Below are 19,705 nucleotides of genomic sequence, written 5' to 3'. Positions count from 1 at the left end.
TACGTTTTCCAGAAGCAAACAAAAGCGTATACCAAGCTTGACAAGAACCATTGTGTGAAAAAGAAAGAGGAATGAAAGGTGTTCCTCCTTTCTTTTGATGTGCAGGTATCATTCCACATACCCAACAGTTAGTAGTATTTGTAGCATTATGAGTATGATGCAACATCTGAATGAAAGTATTATTGAAGTACGATTGACAGTGCTTCTGCTCCTGATAGGGAAGTGTAAAGTAATATTGATCCTCTGGTACTGGAGTGGTGGCAACAAAAAACTAACGAGCAGGAGCCTTCTTTTCAACAAACCAGGTGATTATTGCTATAACCACCAAAACAACAACAAACCCCATAGTACTAATGATCAGTTTGTTATTCATTTTAGCAACAGTGATAATCAACCCTTACAGAAATTAATAAAAAACAGTTGTTGGAGCTCTTATCCCTGGGCAGCCCCTGATTTCTTCACTACGGGCCAAGACTGGTGTCACTACTCTAATGCATGGCTGATCCCCCCCTTGCCACATTGGCTCTCTGTTTCACTAACCCAGGGCGGTAGCTCAACCAGTTTTCTCCAGCACTAAGGGGTCTTTCTTCGGTCTCAAATTATATCGCAACACTCCAGAATTCCTATGGTCCGGAAAGAACTCTGCAGATTCGTCAGGTAATATAGCACGGCCTTTCTCCGTAGTCAAAATCTCTAGATGATCGATCAGCACAGCAGGTTCCACCAAGGTAGCTAGCACTCTCTTGCAGTGAGTACTATGGACCCAATTCTTTCGGTTTGTCACTCAAACTGCTGTCCTTGTCGCAAGGAGCACCTGCTCTGGGCCTCGCCACCTTGGTTCCAAGATGCTTGATCTTTCAAAGGACTTAATCATCACCTGGTCACCAGGTCGGAGTTCATGGCCTTCACCTGTATATCTGTCAGGAAGTGCTTCTCGAACCTGTTGATGAATAGAAACCAAATTGTCGGTTAACTGTGCCAAATAATCATTCATCAGGACACAAGGTACATCATATACAGAATTTGGCTTAGGAACTTCCCAAGTATTCATTGGCCTTCCAAACACTATTTCGTAAGGAGTAAGGCCGATTCGAGAGTGTGGCACTGACCTAATAGACAATAATGCCAACGGTAATGCATCCGGCCAAGTTAAGGATGTGGAAGCCTGTATCTTCGCTAACTTCAGCTTCAAAGTAGCATTATACCTTTCCACCAACCCAGCTGATTGTGGGTGGAAAACCGCATAGAACTTCTGTTTGATCCCTAATCCTTTCAGGACATACTTAATAACTTCCCCAACAAAATGAGGTCCGTTATCATTCCATAAAAGTCTGCAAACACCAAATCTAGGGAAAAATTATTTCAAAAGCACCTTCGCTGTGGTAATGGCAGTATTATCCTTTGTGGGGTACGCCTCTATCCATTTAATGAAGGCACATACCACCACCAAGACATACTTTAAATTGTTGCAGCGTTCAAGCTAAATATAATCCATTTGTAGATCTTCGAAAGGTGCAGTTGGTGTAGCAAACCCTCCCGCAGGGGTTGGTGTCCCTTTTCCAGTATTGTATTGTAAACAGATCAAACAAGACTGCACTACTCTCTTAGCTGTACTGGAAATTTCTTGATGCTCCCAAACTTGCGTAAGCAACTTCGTTATTGTTGAAGCTCCAACATGTGCCAGCCCATGTGCCATCTGAACCATAGGTTGTACAAAAGCTATAGACAATTTCCATTTATCCATCTGCTTATTCCGCCAACAGCCCTCATAATCCACATCTCCTTCTTCAGACCATTGCTCACGTTCTTTCACAGAAGCAGATTTCTGTATATCTAATACGTCTTGTCTAGCATTATGCCAACATTCAGCTTGTGACTTCACTACATACATAGAAGTAGTACTTCGCTGCATCGCAGTCTCACGTGCTACGGGGTCCGCAAGGGCATTTCCTTGCCCTATGTTATCGGTCACTTTCTTGTGTGCACTACATTTCACAATAGCTATTTTCTTTGGATATGTCAATGCAGTCAAGAGGTTATGCACTAATTCTCCGTGCATTATCTGCATCCCGTGGGATGTGAGAAAGCCTCTCTCCTTCCAAAGCAAACCAAAATCACGAGCCACTCTAAAAGCATAGCAGCTGTCTGTATAAATGTTCACACATAAGTCAGTACTAAGCTCACATGCTCGTGTCAAAGCTATTAGTTCAGCTACTTGAGCTGACTTCTGTGGTATACGAGCTGTCTCCACTACCGTGTGTATTGTGGTGATTGCGTATGCAGCTGAGGTCGTACCGTCTGGCAACTTTAAACAAGACCCATCAACCCACAATTCCCCGTCTATATCTGGAAGGGGCATATCTTGTAAATCAATACAACCCTTTGTCTGTTCTTCTGTAAGGAATATACAATCATGTGTTTCTTGTGACTGAGGCTGAATCACCGGATATGGCAACAAAGTGGCTATATTTAGTGTTGCACATCTCTTCAGTGTAATGTGAGGAGCCAGCAATGTCAATTCATATCCTGTCAGGTGAGTGCTGGTTAAATGTTGTGTCTTTGTTTGATTTAAAAGAGCATCAATCGCATGGGGTACTAACACCAACAGCTTATGTGATAAAACTATCCCTTCACTCTGACGTATTGACACAGCTGTTGCGGCAACTGAACGAAAACACCCAGGTAATGCTCGAGCGACAGGATCAAGTACTGCTGAAAAATATGCACAGGGATGCAGCTTATCGTCATGTGTCTGTACTAAAACTGACAATGCACATCCATCTTTCTCATGCACGTAAAGTGCAAAAGGCTTTGTGTAATCTGGAGTACCTAACACTGGTGCTGAACAAAGGGCTTGTCGTAGCTGCCGGAAAGCAGTCTCACATTCATCAGTACATGGGAGGGGCATTGGAGTATCTTTAGTCAAAAGTGCTAGCAAAGGTTTGACAATGTGTGAAAACCCTAATATCCATTGCCTACAAAAGAAGTGAGACCAAGGAATGCACGAACATCTTTCTGAGTAGAGGGTACTGGTGTGTCTCAAATTGCTTTCTTTTGTGACACTTTAGGATGGTGTGAAGCAAGAAAAGAAAGTAAGGTCAAAGAACACTTGTCACATTACTCGGTGGTATCAGCTGCCAACAAAATATCATCAACATATTGTAAGAGAGCCACACCTTCAGGCAAAACAAAAGAATCAAGTTGTCGTTTTAACGCTTGACTATAAATACTAGGACTCTCAGTATAGCCTTGAGGAACCCTGCAAAATCTATACGATCGTTTATTCAAAGTAAAACCAAAGAAATATTGGCTGTCAGGATGAATAGGGATCGAAAAGAAAGCATTCTTCAAGTCTATCACAGAGAACGTAGTTGCTGTAGGAGGAACCAAAGTAAGAAATGTTGTGATGTCAGATACCACAGGATATTGTGGTGCCACAATCTTATTGACTTCTCGTAAATCAATAATGAATCAGTAAATCCTAGTATCAGTATCCTTTTTCAGAATAGGAAGAATCGGACTGTTACAAACATTATACGGAACTTCCTCAACAACTCCAACTGCAATAAGATCATGCACAATTCGTGTGAGTGCTTCTTCACCCTCCTGTGAAATTTTGTATTGAGGCAAATGTGGCAATACAGCTCCCTCCTTGACACTCATATGTACCGGTGGAATAATCATTTGTTCCACATCAGTATCTGAAGTAGCCCACAAAGTACTAGGGAGTGAAGCTAATGCAATATCCTCTTTAACAAGACAAACTCTTTCCATCACAGGATGATTATCATTCAAAATAACACGCACCCCTTCAGGAGAGCATCGTATTGTAGCCCTGAAAAACTTAAGCATATCAAGACCCACAATATTGTCTGGTGTATTTGGAGAAAGCAAAAATGGACATGCAGCAGTAAATGTATCAACATGGAATGCAAGTGGTTGTGCAATGGGCCAGGGGAAGGTGTTCCATCGAAACCTATCGATGTAATGGTTAAGCCAGACAGGGGAGCCCTTGTAATCAATTGTTTAGACAAGGCGCTATGAGTAGCTCATGTATCAACCAGAAACTGATCAGTAGAATCCAAAACAATTGCTGTAACATTGGGACCCCTCTGATCTACTGGAACTTCAACTGATTCCTTACCCCATCCTAGGCAATCCCATGCCTTTTGCTTACAAGACGCTAAAACAGTCCAATCTATCTTTTTAGGGGGAATAACCATTTTTTACTTAACTAATATGGCTGCGGGAATATCTAGTATCAACTGATATGGCTTTTTCACAGGTTCCCTATCCCCCTCCATCTGTTCTAATTCTTTCCATGACGTCCCAAAAACTACACGATCATCAACTTTACGAACAGTTCTCCACATATCTGGCAATAATATCAATCCGAAAAATAAATCAATGTCAGCCAAAGTCATAGTACAAGAACTATTTGCTCCCTCAACTTCCTCATAAAAGGCGGCTGGATTTTTCCGTGGGTCAGGTAATGCTGTTTTAAGTGCCATAACATCTGCCCTATTCCAAGGAGTATACACCCAATTATAAATAAAATAACCCTTAGCATCAACAGAAGTTTTATCATCACTTGTACCTAATCCTTAAGGAGGACCATACAAAGGCGCGGCCTCCCGCATTGGTTTCGCGTGAACTATCATAGACTTATCCGTTCTGAAGATGGAAGCTTGCACCCCGCCGGTCTGAGATGTCCGGCAACTACGTCCACGGCCCTTTTCTCCTCTTGCAAACGGACTGCCACAACACATAATTTCACCAAACGCCTGATTGTATCAGCCACCTGGGAGAAAACAAAAAGACCATCACGCATTTGCTTATGATCAGCTGCTACATCATCGGGCTCTAACTCATCAGAGTATTTCCGAAATAGTTCAATAACTTCTGTGCCAAATGCCTCAGTAAAATATAGCTGCTCCTTTTCCGTCCACCCTTTCATTTTGTCTAAAAGTTCAGAAGCAGAAACAACGCTACAAATTGTTTTACAAGCAATAGATCTAAGCTCAGACGCACGGTCAGCAGGCAGCATAGAGCGACTGTCTCGTATCTTCTGTTGCTCCGAACTGGATACCTCAGCTAACTCATGAGGGGCAGAAAGAACGACATACGGAGGTGGATGGCGATCTAGTAACAAAAAATCAGTGTGTGGTTTATTAAGGATAGGATAGAGAGGTTGCCTAACAGTGTGTTGGCCAGTTACCTGTAATTTACGTTCTTTCTCTTCTAGCTCCTTTAAGTCATTTATTTATTTCTTTCTCATTTCCAATGCTTTCACATATACATTCTTCCGCTGCTCTTTCTCAAGCAAGGCTTGTTCACACTTCACTCGTCCACGCACTTCTTTCTCCCACATTCGTACACAGTCAAACATATCTTGCCTAGACCTTCGCTTACACATACATTGTTCCACATACTCAATCTTTCGCAAATCAAATGACCCATGCATAGGCCAACGTAACCCAGGATCCGCACAAGTGTATTTATTCCATAATGTGCTGTACATTATAGAAGAAAGACCATGTTTAACATACACATTTCTATTAGGCGTCCCCTCTTGGGGTTCCGGTTGCGATTCTTCCAGTCTCAAATTGGTACCATTACAAAAGCAACACATCCTACGAAGTGCGCTAAAAACAGGTATGCCAAAAATAGTGGAGACTATGCAATATTATAATCAAAGTAGCACGTAAGGTGCCGTTCAAATCAAAATTAAATTGGAAAAAATTCTCCTCATTACCTGCCTATATAAATTGCAATTTATATATCAATTCAAAGGACACAAATTGACTAGTCACCCAAAACAGGAGAGCCACAGTAAGTGGTGCTAAACTTCATTACCAAACAAAGGCATCAAAACCCACAGCAAGTGCCGTAAAACGGCTCTAACCAATCACAGGGCATCCAGGTTCCAACTGCCAAGTTCTAAAATTTACCAAATGGTCACTGCATGACGAATGAACAAAAAGGATCTCAGTCGAGGACCGGTGCCACCTGGATGGTCAACTCAGAAAGAAGGGAAAAACGCCGTGGTTGCCAAGCCTCGGGTCTCCTCATGCATTGATCGTCCGCAGCGAGATCCCAATCCTTCGTCGCGACCAATCAGTCGGGCGTCCGAGTCGCCGATGAGTCTCTGTTCGGATGCCAATTTGTCGAAGTAAGCCTCAGCAAGACCTACTAGTGCAAGGTGTTCGCCCTTCTCTGCACAAAGTCCTCAGACCATATAGGAAGAAGTTGGCACAGAAACTGAAATAAAAGACAAAGTTTATTAATCCTCATGAGGTGGTACCACAGTTCAAACAGCACCCTTCGGTAATGTTTGAAGTAGCACACTGAACTAAGAGAGCATGGTCCTTTTATACCCACGCTGGGGCTTAAAGAAGGTGGTATAATTATAGAAGCAAGACTTACATACATTTAAGGTCAAATGGAAATGCACAGTCGACACGTAGGAGGGGCTAACAGTTTCAAGGACTAGTTGACACATTACTGTCTGTTACTGATTATTAACAGCTGCAGATCTTACTGGGCATGTGCGAAAGTGGGAGATGCTAAATATAACTTGTCACTAGACAGATTTTCAAGAGTAGTTTAGAGAAAGGTAGGACAGAGCACATGGCGAGCACATGGCAGAGAAAATGGCTGCCATGAATACAAAATGGATTCCACGAAATGTTCACAATAGTTGCTAAATACAAGATACCTTCTGCTAATGCTTAATCTAATCGCTATTAAATTACAACAAGACTACTGGATTGAGCAGCAAGATTGCCCACGGTGTGGGAGACTGAGTCTGAACCACTGCGGGTGACACCTGTCGCTCTAAATCCAGGTTTTACTCCGGCTAACTAGCAGTGCCTCATCTCTACCAAGAGATAGGGATGATTAGGCAGCCGAGCGCATGACATATTATACTTCTCACGGAAGTTGTGGTCACTCAGGTCGCATCTGGTTCTCTCATTCACAATTCGGTCTCATATATAAATGACAGTAAGAAGCAGAATGAGTTTTAATGAATGGTTTAATAAAACAACTGCATTTTAGAGAGAAAAGCCTGAGCTGTAATAACCAGGACGACACTACATCACAATATTAGAATGGGGACGAGGAGAGTGAAGCATAAGAATAACGTTATCATCTTGTCACTTGGATTTATGAACTATTTCCTATCTAAGTCATAATCTGAGCACAGCATGTTCAGCTCTAATTCTGCCTTTCAGATTCCCCCGGGAGGACATCAACCCTCATACCTGAGCAAAGGCCTGTAGTCTGAGTTAGCATCTGCAGCGAAGCATTCAGCAATCAGCATACAGTTGTGGTTCCCTGGCTGGAATCTCCCTCTTAACGTGTAATGGGACTAAGAAGTGTTTTTATACTAACACATCTGATGTTCTAAGAAAATGTCCCTAAATAAGGATGTGTATTTTCTACGAATGTTGGAGACTAAACTTCTACCACATTCACCGGCAATGTACCAAACTGTAGCTTTGACTGAAGCACAAAGTGATCAAGAATGTCTTGTTTGAGAACACAGTGCTGTGCTAAGCAAAAATAGTTTGATATATGAAAATAAAACAAGACCGTAAAACTGGTTATTGTAAAAATAACAATGCAAAGCTGAATAAAATATATCTACGTCAAAGTGCAGAGCGGCTAGTGTGTTAAACTAATGTGCATGAAGCTATAACTAAAATGGCTACACAACAGTATAAATGGAATTTACAACTTCTTCTTCCATTAGTGCTCCTGATAATATGATCAACTTACTCATTTTCTGCCATGTGTGACGCATTATTTGTTCAGCACTCATTATTTTAATTGAACTTTAGCTAATTACTGAGACTAGATACACCATTGAACATAAACACATCTTAAACCTAGCTAATACATACCCTTTCTACTCATATTGATTTTACTTGTGAACCACATGATTTATGTGTTGATTTGTTAACCAGTGCCGAAAGTGTGTAATGACACAATACTTCTCACAGTTGTTTGTTTGCTACTTCCTTTGCAGGATTAGTGAGGGAATGACACAATGGTACATCATTGTCTTCATGGTGGAGTAAGTTATTCACATTATGTGCACATGACACAAGATCCATACACAAACACAGAGATGGCTATTATGTCATACATTACAACTTCTTAGTTAGTATTACATATATTATTGCTTTCCTTACCAATGGGTAAGGCATTCCCATATCTTCCATTCTGAAACTGCTCATTTATGGTATTGTTGTTAAAGATGAAGTCTTCATGTGCGCTCCCAGGATATTTAGCCAGCATATTTATGAACATTTCCTGATATTCCATTATGGCCTGGACATTGATGGATTAGGAGTGCTTGCGGTTTTTGTAGAGGTGGGATGTTGCAGGAGTGGCCACCAATTGCACTTGTGTGTAATAAATAGCACCAAGAACATTTAGAAATCCAGCTGTGGTGTAGAATCTTTGGTTGGTATCCAGTTGTTGTTGTTTTTTTTGTTTTGGGGAAGAGAAGGTAGAAGGGTGTGCGTTTCATTATGGCATTCAAAACAGAGGGGTGAAAGACAGAAAATGCTCCTTGTGAAAATCCTGCCAATATGGTTCTTGTGGCTTTCTAAGGATCCAAATGCAAGCCTGTGGAGCACATCCATGAATTTGACATGTGGTGGAATGTTATTGGACCTTGCAGTTGGTGTCTGGAGACTTAGCACAATCTCCTCAAGCAGTTCCAGGATGGACTCCCTCATGAGTCTGTAGAATCGTCTAAACTCCTTCTCCCTGACATCAATGAGGGCTATGCACTACTAGAAAACACGCTCCTTTTTCCTTCGCTGATTATGTGATGGTGGAGGTGGTAGTGGTGGTGGTGGTCTCCTAGCTACTCTGAGTTGCAGAATGATTATTTCTATGGTGCAGCTGAGCTTGCCAAAGTGATTTGTGATGTTTATGTTTTCATACCACAACCACTGCATCATTTCCCATGCCTGGTTTGATGATGCACAACAATTCGGGCACATTTCCAGCTTCTTCCTTGTGCTTTCACACGATATTTGATGCAGTGCAACACCTATAAATAAAACTGCATTACTCAGATTTTGCGGGGAAAGCCTACCTTGCATATAATAAATAATGCATGACACAGATAAATACAGTGCATCTTTTGCCCCACACAACCTTAAAAAATGAATTTTTGAAGCTGCACTATTTTTTAATTATAACTTACTTTTTGCTCCCGCTTTGTGTCACACTCTGTGACCCAAGACCAGTGCAAGCCTTTCATAAAATTCCCCAGAGCCTTTAATGAAAACCTTCACAGGAAAATAATGAAAGTTAAAACCATAAAGGTTTATTCAAATGTAAGAGTAATTTTAGAAGACAAAAATAGTTGGTTAGTCAAATTCAAATCAGCATCAATAATGCATGAAATAAAACCAATTGCAAGAAGTAAGAAGATAAGGGTGTCTCCAAAGTAAGTATAAAGCCAGTACCAAAATATAAAGAAGAACTAGTATAAAGCTGCTCAGTTTAATGTCAAGAAAAGTCCAATTCTAAATCAAAATAGACAGACTAACGTGGAGTTTGCACGGTTTAGAGAGCAAAAAAAGTCTAAGCATAGAGTCAAATAACAGTATGACATGGAGACTGCTTGGTTTGAAAGGCAAGTAAAGTCCGGTACACCGCCCAAAAAGGACACATCTTTTAGGTTTTCAGATAGTGAAAGTCATGACAATAGGAGAAGTGAGATCAGAGGGCTCAAAATAAATCATTATTTGCATAAACATGATACACAAAATGTTATCAAACACCTACTTTCAAGCATAATTATAGTAGACAATGATAAATAATAATGTTACTGTTGTTAAAGTGAAACCAATACACAGTCAATGTTTAGAGAAGGCAGGCACAAAAGACCTTTAAAATGTTTTGAATACAGGGAAACTCAGCATATCTCAAGGAACACAAATACATTTATACTAAGCACAATAAACACAAGCAAAGTATGAATATTATTTGCCTTATTTTCTGTAAAAAAACTGAAGAAACTCCTCCATATAGAAAACTTTGTATATCATTTTCAGCAGCTTTAAAATGGATGTCAGTGCAAGCAGGCTGAGGTATGGATTACTTACGTGAGGCCTAATAATTCTAATTAAAGCCTACTGATATTAATGTAAACACATTTAAATGAAGATCGTTACTTTTTCTTGCTGCTTTTTGTCTTAAATCTCATAGAAATCATGTCACCAGTTCCCCTTATTAGTTTTTTGTTGTTCTGATGTTATTTTGTTTATTACATCTTTTGGTAATTTCAAAACCTGGATTAGGATTTTTATTATTTTAAGTTTTTGACTTCTTAACTGTTTGGGTACTTAAATGTTTTTTTCACATTTTCTTTAAGTTAAGCATGTCTGCTCTGTGCCATAGATACTAGGGTTTGAGCTCATTTTTAAAGTATTAAAGCTTTTCCCTGGACCTGACAGGTTAGTGACTTTATTAACTGTGATGAAATAGCGTCCACCCCAATTAATAATTCACTTTTGTACAAGTAATTTATTGTCATAATATTGTTTTCTCCTATTAGGGACATTGCTTAATTTGAGCTAGTGGTTGCTGGTGGGGTGTCACCAGCTCTCATATTTGGGGCCCAGCACTTATTTGTCCTCACCAAAAATTTCCTGAGTGTATGAAAGGGAAAGGCACACAAATGCAAATGAAGGAGGAAGAGAAAGATGGAAAAACTGCCACCAAGGGGGAAAGCAGAAGCCTGCAAGAGAGAGATAAAAGGACAGGGAGTGTATGGCAGTGGATTAAAGATGCCTGCGGTGGATTCAGGATTACCTAGGCTTGCTCTTCATTGCACTGACATTCAATAGCACAAGCAAAAAGCTTTTAAGCTGCACTTATTATGTTACTAATTAAGCACTAATTAGTGAATCATCATATGCAGATATTCCCAAGGTCACACCTTAATGGGACTACAGAAATAAGGACTGTCCAATCCCCGATCTCTCTACAGCCAATGGGAATTTGCAGTAGGTAGCCAAAATATGCAAGTGCATGGACAAATTTCCATTTCTATGCATGAACACAGTTTTGCACACAATTTTGCATTTAACACAGATGGCCTCATTTACAACGCTGTTGTGTCGCCGTTGCGTCATTTTCTTTTGCAGCATTGGTGGGAAGTAGTGCTTTACAAACTGACACATTGGGCCCAATGTGTCAGTTTGTAAACCCTTGTGACACATTATACCTGCACCAGGGAAAATGTATGCAAGGTAGGGGTTCTGAAGCATAAAGCCACGCAGAACTGATGTAGTGAAATTTACATTTCACTTTGTCATTCTGTGACTTCACTAGATCAAACTTTTAACGCCTGCTCACAGCAGGTGTTACAGTGATGCAGGGCTTTTATCTATGGAAGCCATCCTCACATTGCTGGAGTAGCATATTTTTTTTACGCTAGTCTGGCAATGCATCAGTTTAGCGCAACAGATGCATCAGAATTTCTGACACATCTGTGAAAACGTGCACCATGGAGCTCTGTATAGTAAATACAGTCCATCCATGGTGTATAGTGCATCATTGGGCTGCACAAGAAATCTGATGCATCAGAGCACCTGTCAGTTTCTTATAATGAGGCCCAGAATTTGCAATCAAGTTGTCATATTTAGTATTAACTCATTATTTACTATTGTCTGACTACTTATATGTGGAAACTTAACTTTCATTTAATGAGTGTTTGCTTTTCTTAAGTAAAAATCATCCTTCTACCCTTTTCACATTTCCCATAAACTTCCCATTATTTAGCAGAGCCTAGCAAGCCTTGGTTTCTTTTCTTCTTTCTGTCTGTAAAACGCTTTGAAATATTCAATAAAACAGTGGTATGGTTGAGTTGAGAAATTAAAGTTTGTTGAATCGAATGAGTGAATTGGTAAGTTATATTTAATTAATAGCTAGCTACAGCAGTGGCTAAATAATCAATGTAAAAGCAAACACTGCAACCTCTCAGATATTATTAAAGTGGGAATGCTTGTAATGTAGTCCCGTTTGTCACTAAAACAGTTCCTTTCCTATAAAGTTCGTTTTCTGTGATCTGTGTGGAACTGTCTCATTGTGGAGACAAGATGACAGAAAACCAGCTAAGCTTGTAATTAAACATACGTGAGTAATTTGTTTGTATCCATTCTAAGTTCAAACACAATGAAGTCAGAAACAAAATCCTGGGCACACGGCTATAATGAAGCATAGTGACGTTGATTAATAAGGAACACCAAGAAAATTAAGGATGTATGATAAAATATAGGAACTGTTACGTGAGTAAATATGCATTTTAATAAAAAAAGTCCAACCTGCAACATATTACCCCTGCAAGTACTAAAATAATAGCATGATGTAATTGCTATGACTGTTTGGGTTGCACAGTCACCCAAACCAAATGAATGCATGCCATCATAAAAGAATACACACCTGTTGATACAAAAAGTTAAACAGTTCGTTTGTCATTTGGTACTCTCCTTAAGCCTGCAACAGAAAGCCTAGCTGGGTGGCAAAACTTATGTGAACAACCAAAACATATAAAACATTCAGAAGGATATTTGTTCCCTTCTACTATTGGTGTCAATCAGTTTTGGATCATCCGGTGTTCTGAAATTTTGGCAACTGCAGAAAATCGAGGACATGTTAGTTATTGCAACTGATGAGCTGTTTATTCAAATTGTTAACCAACAAAAAGCATTTGCACAGCCCACTGTCGGAACAACGCATGTTCTTGTGTGTTTGGTGCTGAGAAAGGAGAGTCCCTTTAATTGAGGGTAGATTTTCATATCCTCTAACTACATTTTTTAAATTGCCCATAGAGTGAGCATTTAAAGGACGCTCTTATTGGAGGCTAACAGCTTTTGCACAATACACTTGATCAGCTCTCTTGCCAGAGGAGTGTCACCCCACCGCTTTGAGCAGTATAGAAAAACTAAAAATGAAATGATAATAAGGCAATGTTATTATCATTTTATTTTTCATTTGGAGCCAGGTTAGGGTGAGGCAGGATGGGACTGAACTTGTCACATGGAGGAGGGGTATGTGCAACATAAGTGAGCATGACCGTTTGGCCGGCTGTGTTGGGCAAGTCACACAGACATGCACACTTAGTATTTCTCCACCTGGCTGTATTGCACAGCAGGAAGGAGAACATGCAGAGGCTCCCACTCCCTGTCTGAGCACCGAACCAGGCTGCTCAGGCCAGTCACAATGCTGCTGGTGACAGTAGGGTTGTGATTGGCTTAGGGGAGTCTGGGAGCCTGTGTGCTGCCAGCAGTCAGGAAGAGAACAAGGGTAGAGGAGAGACAGACCCTTCTCTCAACATAAAAGGTAAGCATTCTTTTGTTTTATTTTTTTCTCCCCCTCGCCCTGCCACCTCCGTTCAGTAGCAGCCTCCACTCTAATGCATGAAGCCATCTCTCCACTTCCCAATGGTGTAGAGTGTCTCTGCAGCTAGGCAGCAGGCAGCCACACAGCTAGGAAATAGCATGTTGGACCTGGCCTCCTCTGTAGGTCACCGCTAAACTTTTTGCCTTTGCCCTCCTATTTTTCAGAATTCATATTTTTTTATTCTTAGGACTCTGCTAATCAGTGCTAAAATGCCTGTGCATGTTCCCCAGAACCGGCTAAAAATTGGTTTACACCAGTGCCCATATTACAGAAGTGTACTGGGGTACAATGGGCATCTGTGCCCACTTTGATTGATCCCGTTTCGTTTTGATATTACAGAAGGGAGTCGTAGATGATTGGGCTGCCCCTTCTGTAATACAGATAGCACACCCACACATGTAGGGCCAGTGCTATGGAAAAAGGGTGTTCCCTCAGTTGCATGGGGGCATGCAGGCATAAAGAGCACTAATAACCTAATGGAAGGATCCTATACTTCAAGAGCTGCAAATAGAGAGGAGCACTTTCTCTCCTGCCTTCTTCCAGGTGATTACTGATTTTCATTTCACTCCTTTCCAGAATGATTGAGAATAAATCTGTTCAAGCAAAAATAGATTCATGATGTACTACCTCCCCTCAGCCACAGGCTCCTCAGCAATAGCTGTGAGACCTATTCTACTATTTTGCTGTGACTCTAACTTTGATTGGTACTGTGCTCTCTAACACTTCAACAGAGCATATCGCACATGTCTAAAATGCTCATAGTTGTAATAAAAGTCCAAGTTTCAAGGAAACAGTATTTACAATCATTATGCCATGATAATACATTTGATTACAATGACCTTGCTAAGCCCCTGCATGTCATTAGCAAGCACACCCATATACCCATATATTTCTGTTGTATCGTAGCTCTCATAAAAGTCCTATCTGAAATACATTTTACCCGTGCAGCCTAGGTTTTGAATCAATTTTCACTGCATGATATGTGGTCGCTTGTGTTTAACATTCCAAATGCTTTGTTATAGTGATTGTCATTTGAGATGTCATCAATGATGTAACTTGAAATGTCATGTATACCATAATATTCTAGCACTATACTTTATGGAACAAGTTGTGACACAAGATGCTTATTTTTTTGTTTAGACCCCCCCCTTATCAAGATCAATGGAGAACTTGACTTGTGCTCATCTTCAAAAAGAAAGGCATCCAATAGGTTTGTGCAATTCTCTAGTACTATATGATTCTCTTAATGAGGCTAATTAATATACAGCAATTCAATTTTTATAAAAGCTTAATCACCATTATTTATACTTAGAAAAAAAAAGAAAGGTGAATACATTATTAATGCTGTTTGATCTGCTATCACTATATCAGTAGGTATGTGTGTGTTACTTAATTGTGTTTGATAAAGAGGCATTACATTATTTCTATGTTGTGAATTATTGGTGTATTATTTTAACACCAAATAGTCTTTTAAGATTTCTTTTGTTTTATTTAACCTTTGGTAAAAAAATTGGGACATAATTATCAATCTTTTAATCATCCTTGTGCCACACATGGGGGCACAAAGGCTACTAAAAACCTGGATGAGACTTATCAAGCCAATCAATGCCACCTTGCGTGGCCTTGTGTGACTTAGTAAATTTGGAGTAATGCATGTCAGCACAAGTCACTGCCTTAAGGATGTGTTCCATGGATGGGTGGAGCATGGGTGTTCTCTTGCATCCATCCATGGATTCTGAAGCATTCCCAAATGCTGGTAGACCTAGAAATGTCAGAATGAATTGCCTACCCAGGGGAGTGACCTCCCAAACCACCTTCATGGGTTATACTATTGCCAGTCTTGACCATCCCCTTTGCAGAGGTGTGGTACTTGCCATTATAACCATAAAGTTGGTTAACTGTACATTAGAGTCCCTCAGCTTGGGCTCACAAAACACCTGTGAGGGGGCATAGTTCACACTCAATGCTAAAAGCAAAAATACTCTTTTTGAGCTCCTTGTATACCCCTCCCTAGTTCACTGACTCAGTTTATTGAGCTCTGGGGTCAAGTTTTGGAATCCTTCATTGCAAATTTCAAAGTTTACTATATTGAGTTACTTTAACTTCAACTGGGAAGATAAGGGGTGTAACAAGTCTGTTACTTATCTCAACTTTAATATCAATTTTGGATTCACCCATTTGGTCAAATCCCCTACCTATACACCTGGCCATATGTTAGATGGGATTTTCATTAAACACTCAACCTTGCTTGTGGGAGATATTCTCCCTCTAAGTTGGGTTGATCACCATGCAGTGACTTTTAAAATTATACTGAAGAAGGGGATAGAAAAGGGACAGTGTAAACCTATATCATACAGAAGTTGTTGTAAAAGCTCCTCTAAAGATATGGAATCATCACTGAGTGAGACCCTAATGAAAAATGATTGCTCACAGGAACCCACCACAGAGAATTTGAATGTTTGGGTGATGGCCACAATCAACCAGGTTGCTCCAATTAAAACTAAGATCTACACTAGAGCTAAAGTGTCCACACCATGGTTTTCAGACTTGCTGAAAGATCCCAGATGGCAGTGTCAGCAGCAAGAATGCAAATGGATGGCATACTCCACCCCAGAGGAGAAAGATAAACATAAAGAACTGATACGTATTCATACGTGTTGCATTGTAGCTGCCAAATCCTCTCCCTATGTAAATAAAATCTGTGTCTACTAGCAACACAAATTAACTTTGCAAGGTGGTCAAAGAGCTTTCTTCTTCTCCAGTCTAGCAGTCCTCAGTGAGCTACAATGTGGCAGTCTACTTCAGAGATAAGATCTTGAAGATCTATCGGACTTTAATATAAATGAGGATAGGGTTCTCCCTCAACTGATGTGGATCACCCTGCCAATCGGCTTTCCTCCACAGACTTTTCTGCATTTCTTCCTATCTCCACCTTGAATGTAAAAAAAATTCTCATGAATATGAAATTAGGCTCACGTGATGATCCATGTTTTCCTAGAGTTTTAAAACTTTCCCCGGATCAGATTGTGAACTTTTTTAAAAAGGTCTTTAATCAGTTACTAACAATGGGTGTGTATCCCTGACTTTGGAAGGAGTCAGCAGTCATTTCCCTTCAAAGAAAACCTCATCGAGACCCAGAGGACTTTAAAAACTTTCACCAAATTTCTCTTCTGCCTACACAGGCAAAAAAAAGCCTTGAAAAATATATCAACCAGGAGTTGGTTAAGTTCACTTCTGTCCAGGACCACTTGGATCCTTCACAGAATTGGTTCCGAATTGGTCAACACAGTGAGTTGGTGATGGTTGCCATTGCAGATTCCATTATTTGCCATGTAGCTCAAGGAGCTGCTGCTATCTTGTTAATGCTGGATCTGTCAGTAGCATTTGACTTAATATCCTCATCCCTCGTGCTTCAAAGATTACATCAAGTAGGGCTGAGAGACACTGCTCTGAATCATGCTAGGTTCATTTCTGACTAATAGGAATCAAATAGTCAGCTGCGGTAATTTAAGAGCAAAGGCATTCCAGCTCCCTTGTGGGGTTCTGCAGGGATCTTCCCTCAGCTCCACCCTATTCAACCTAAATATCTCTATACTCACTGAACTGATGCATTAGTTTGGCTTTCAGGTATTGTCATACACAGAAGACACCTAAATCATAATCTCAGATTATCTGTACTTGGATGGAGATAACTTCAAACTCTGTATGAAAGGTTTTAGCACCTAGATTAAGGAAAATTGTTTAGAACTGAATGCTGAAAAGTTGGAGATCTTGGTTTTTGGGATACAGCACTTGGTGCGGTCAGAACTATGTGGCAAGAGACCTATGGTGCTTTACGTTCCACAGATGTTTGTGCTAAAAGCCTGGGGATTATTTTTGATAATACCCTCACCCTTGACAACCAGGTCAGTAAAACTGTGAGTTCCTGTTTTTTTTTTCATTATCAGAACACTGAAAAAGATCTTTCCACTTATTTCAGCTGAATTCGGAGTAGCAATGGTTATCGCCTTAATTACACCATGCCATATTGTAATGCTTTATACCTAAAAATCAATAAGTCCTCATTGAACAAACTACAGTTCATTTGGAATAGGGCAGCTGGCCGGGTCCTGAATGTGCTAAATATCTTTCAGTAAGGGAATGCATGCAATCCCTTCATTGACTGCCAGTTAGGAAGGGTGTGATAAATAAAGCGCTCTTCATGGTCCATTCAGTTTCCCACCTGCAAGGGCCTGTGCCTCTGAGACCAGAATTCCATTGGTGTACCACTAAAAGACAGCTTAGATTATCTTCTCTTAGGAAGGTGACCATCCTTAGATTCTGCAAAGCCAGCTCGGCTATGGAACACCTTCCTAGCACACATTGCTAGGGTGGGCTCCTTTGTGGTGTTCGGCAAACAACTGAAATACTGGCTTTTCTCACTTCTGTGATTGCAGCTCTCTGGTCTTCTCAGTTGCTTTTCATATCAATCAATCAGTATTTTTAGAGTGCAGCACTGTCACCCCAGGGGTATCTGAGGTCTCCGTTGAAAAGCCAGGTGTTGAGTTTCTTTCTGAAGTCAGCAAGGGAGGGTGCTGTTCAAAGATGGAGGGGCATAATGTTCCAGTTCTTGGTGGTGATGTAAGAAAAGGAATGGCCAGTGCTGTGGCTGTGACAGATTCAGGGGGGTGCAAGGGATAGTGAAGAGGAGTGCAGATGTCTGGGGGGTTGATAGATGTTCAGTCATTGGTTGATTTTGATTGGTACTTGATCATGACCGGTCTTGTAGGCGTGCAGAAGGATCTTGAACTGGCATTTCTTCTGGATGGGGAACTAGTGAAGGTTTATGAGTTGGGGGTTGATGTGGAGATGATTGAGGAGGCTGACACTTTCTGTATGGTCTGGAGTATTTTGAGGAGTTTGGTGGAGATGCCGGAGTAGAGAGTGCTGCCATAGTCGAGGCAGCTGTTGATGAAGGCCTGGGTGATGGTCTTTATGGTGTTGACTGGGATCCATCTGAAGTTTCTCTGGGGCATGTGGAGGGTGTGGAAGCAAGAGGAGGAGACTCCATTGATTTCTCCCTTCATAGTCAGTTCACTGTTGAGGATGATGCTGAAGTTGCGTGTGTGGCCTGTTGGCACGGGTGTGGGTCCAAGTTCGGCTGGGCACCAAATGTGATTCCCTATGAATGAGTTTCTCCTGAAGATCACTACTTCTTTCTTGTCAAAATTGAGTTTCAGGCAATTGTCTCTCATCCAGTTGGCTACATTGGTCATGCTGTCACCAATGTTTTTTTCTGGTGGTTTGGGGCTCTTTGGTGAGCAAGAGGATGAGTTGTTTGTGGTCTGCATAGGATATGATGTTAAGACTGTGGGACCTGATAATGTCAGTGAGGGAGGTCATTTAGGTGTTTAACAATGTGGGACTGAGGAATTATCCTTGGGGTATGCCGCATCTGATGTTCTTTGGTCCAGGGTTAAGAGGGGCAGCCAGAACTCCGGTGTACGTCCTGTAGGGAAGGAGGTGATCCCCTTGAGGGCGTACTCCTGTATGTTGATGTTGTAGAGTCTGTTGATGAGGTTGTGGTGAGATACATTGATCAATGCTGCTGAGAGGTTGAGGAGGATAAATTTTGCACTCACCCCACAGTCTAGAAGGATTCTAATGTCCTCTGTGGCCGCAATCAATGCAGTCTCCATGCTGTTGCTGACTTGGAATCCTGATTGGGAGATGTCAAGCAGGTTGTTTTGTTTTCGATGAGCTGTTTATTGATGGCCTTCTTGATTACTTTGGCAGGATAAGGGAGTAAAGAGATAGGTCAATAATTTTTTAGTGCACTGGGATCGTAGGAGGGTGTCTTTAGGAGCGATCTGATCTCTGTGTGTTTCCATCTGTCTGGGAAGGCTGTCATGGTCATTGAGATGTTGACGAGGTCCATGATGATTTGATTGCCTCTGAGGTTGAAAAAATATTGGGGTATAGGTCGGTGGGTGCTCCAGAGTAGACATGATGGCAATGGTGGTTTGTGTGGTGAGTGGTGTCCTTGTAGTGATGTTTTGGTTCCTGTGCAATGATTGACCAAGGTTGTTGAGGTTGAAAACTGTGGGTTGGGGGTTGAACTTCTTGTATATGGTGGCAATCTTAATGTGGAAACAGTTTGAGAGGTGGTTGCAGAGTTCTTGGGAAGGGTAGATTGTGTTTTCTGTGGCTGCTGGGTTACAGTATTCCTTGACTATTTTGAATAGTTCTTTCATGTGGTTGGCTGCTCAATCAATGCGGGCTGTGATGGACG

Source organism: Pleurodeles waltl, chromosome 9 (genome assembly GCF_031143425.1).
Source record: "Pleurodeles waltl isolate 20211129_DDA chromosome 9, aPleWal1.hap1.20221129, whole genome shotgun sequence".
NCBI lineage: Eukaryota > Metazoa > Chordata > Amphibia > Caudata > Salamandridae > Pleurodeles > Pleurodeles waltl.
Note: the sequence above shows the minus strand (reverse complement) of the source record.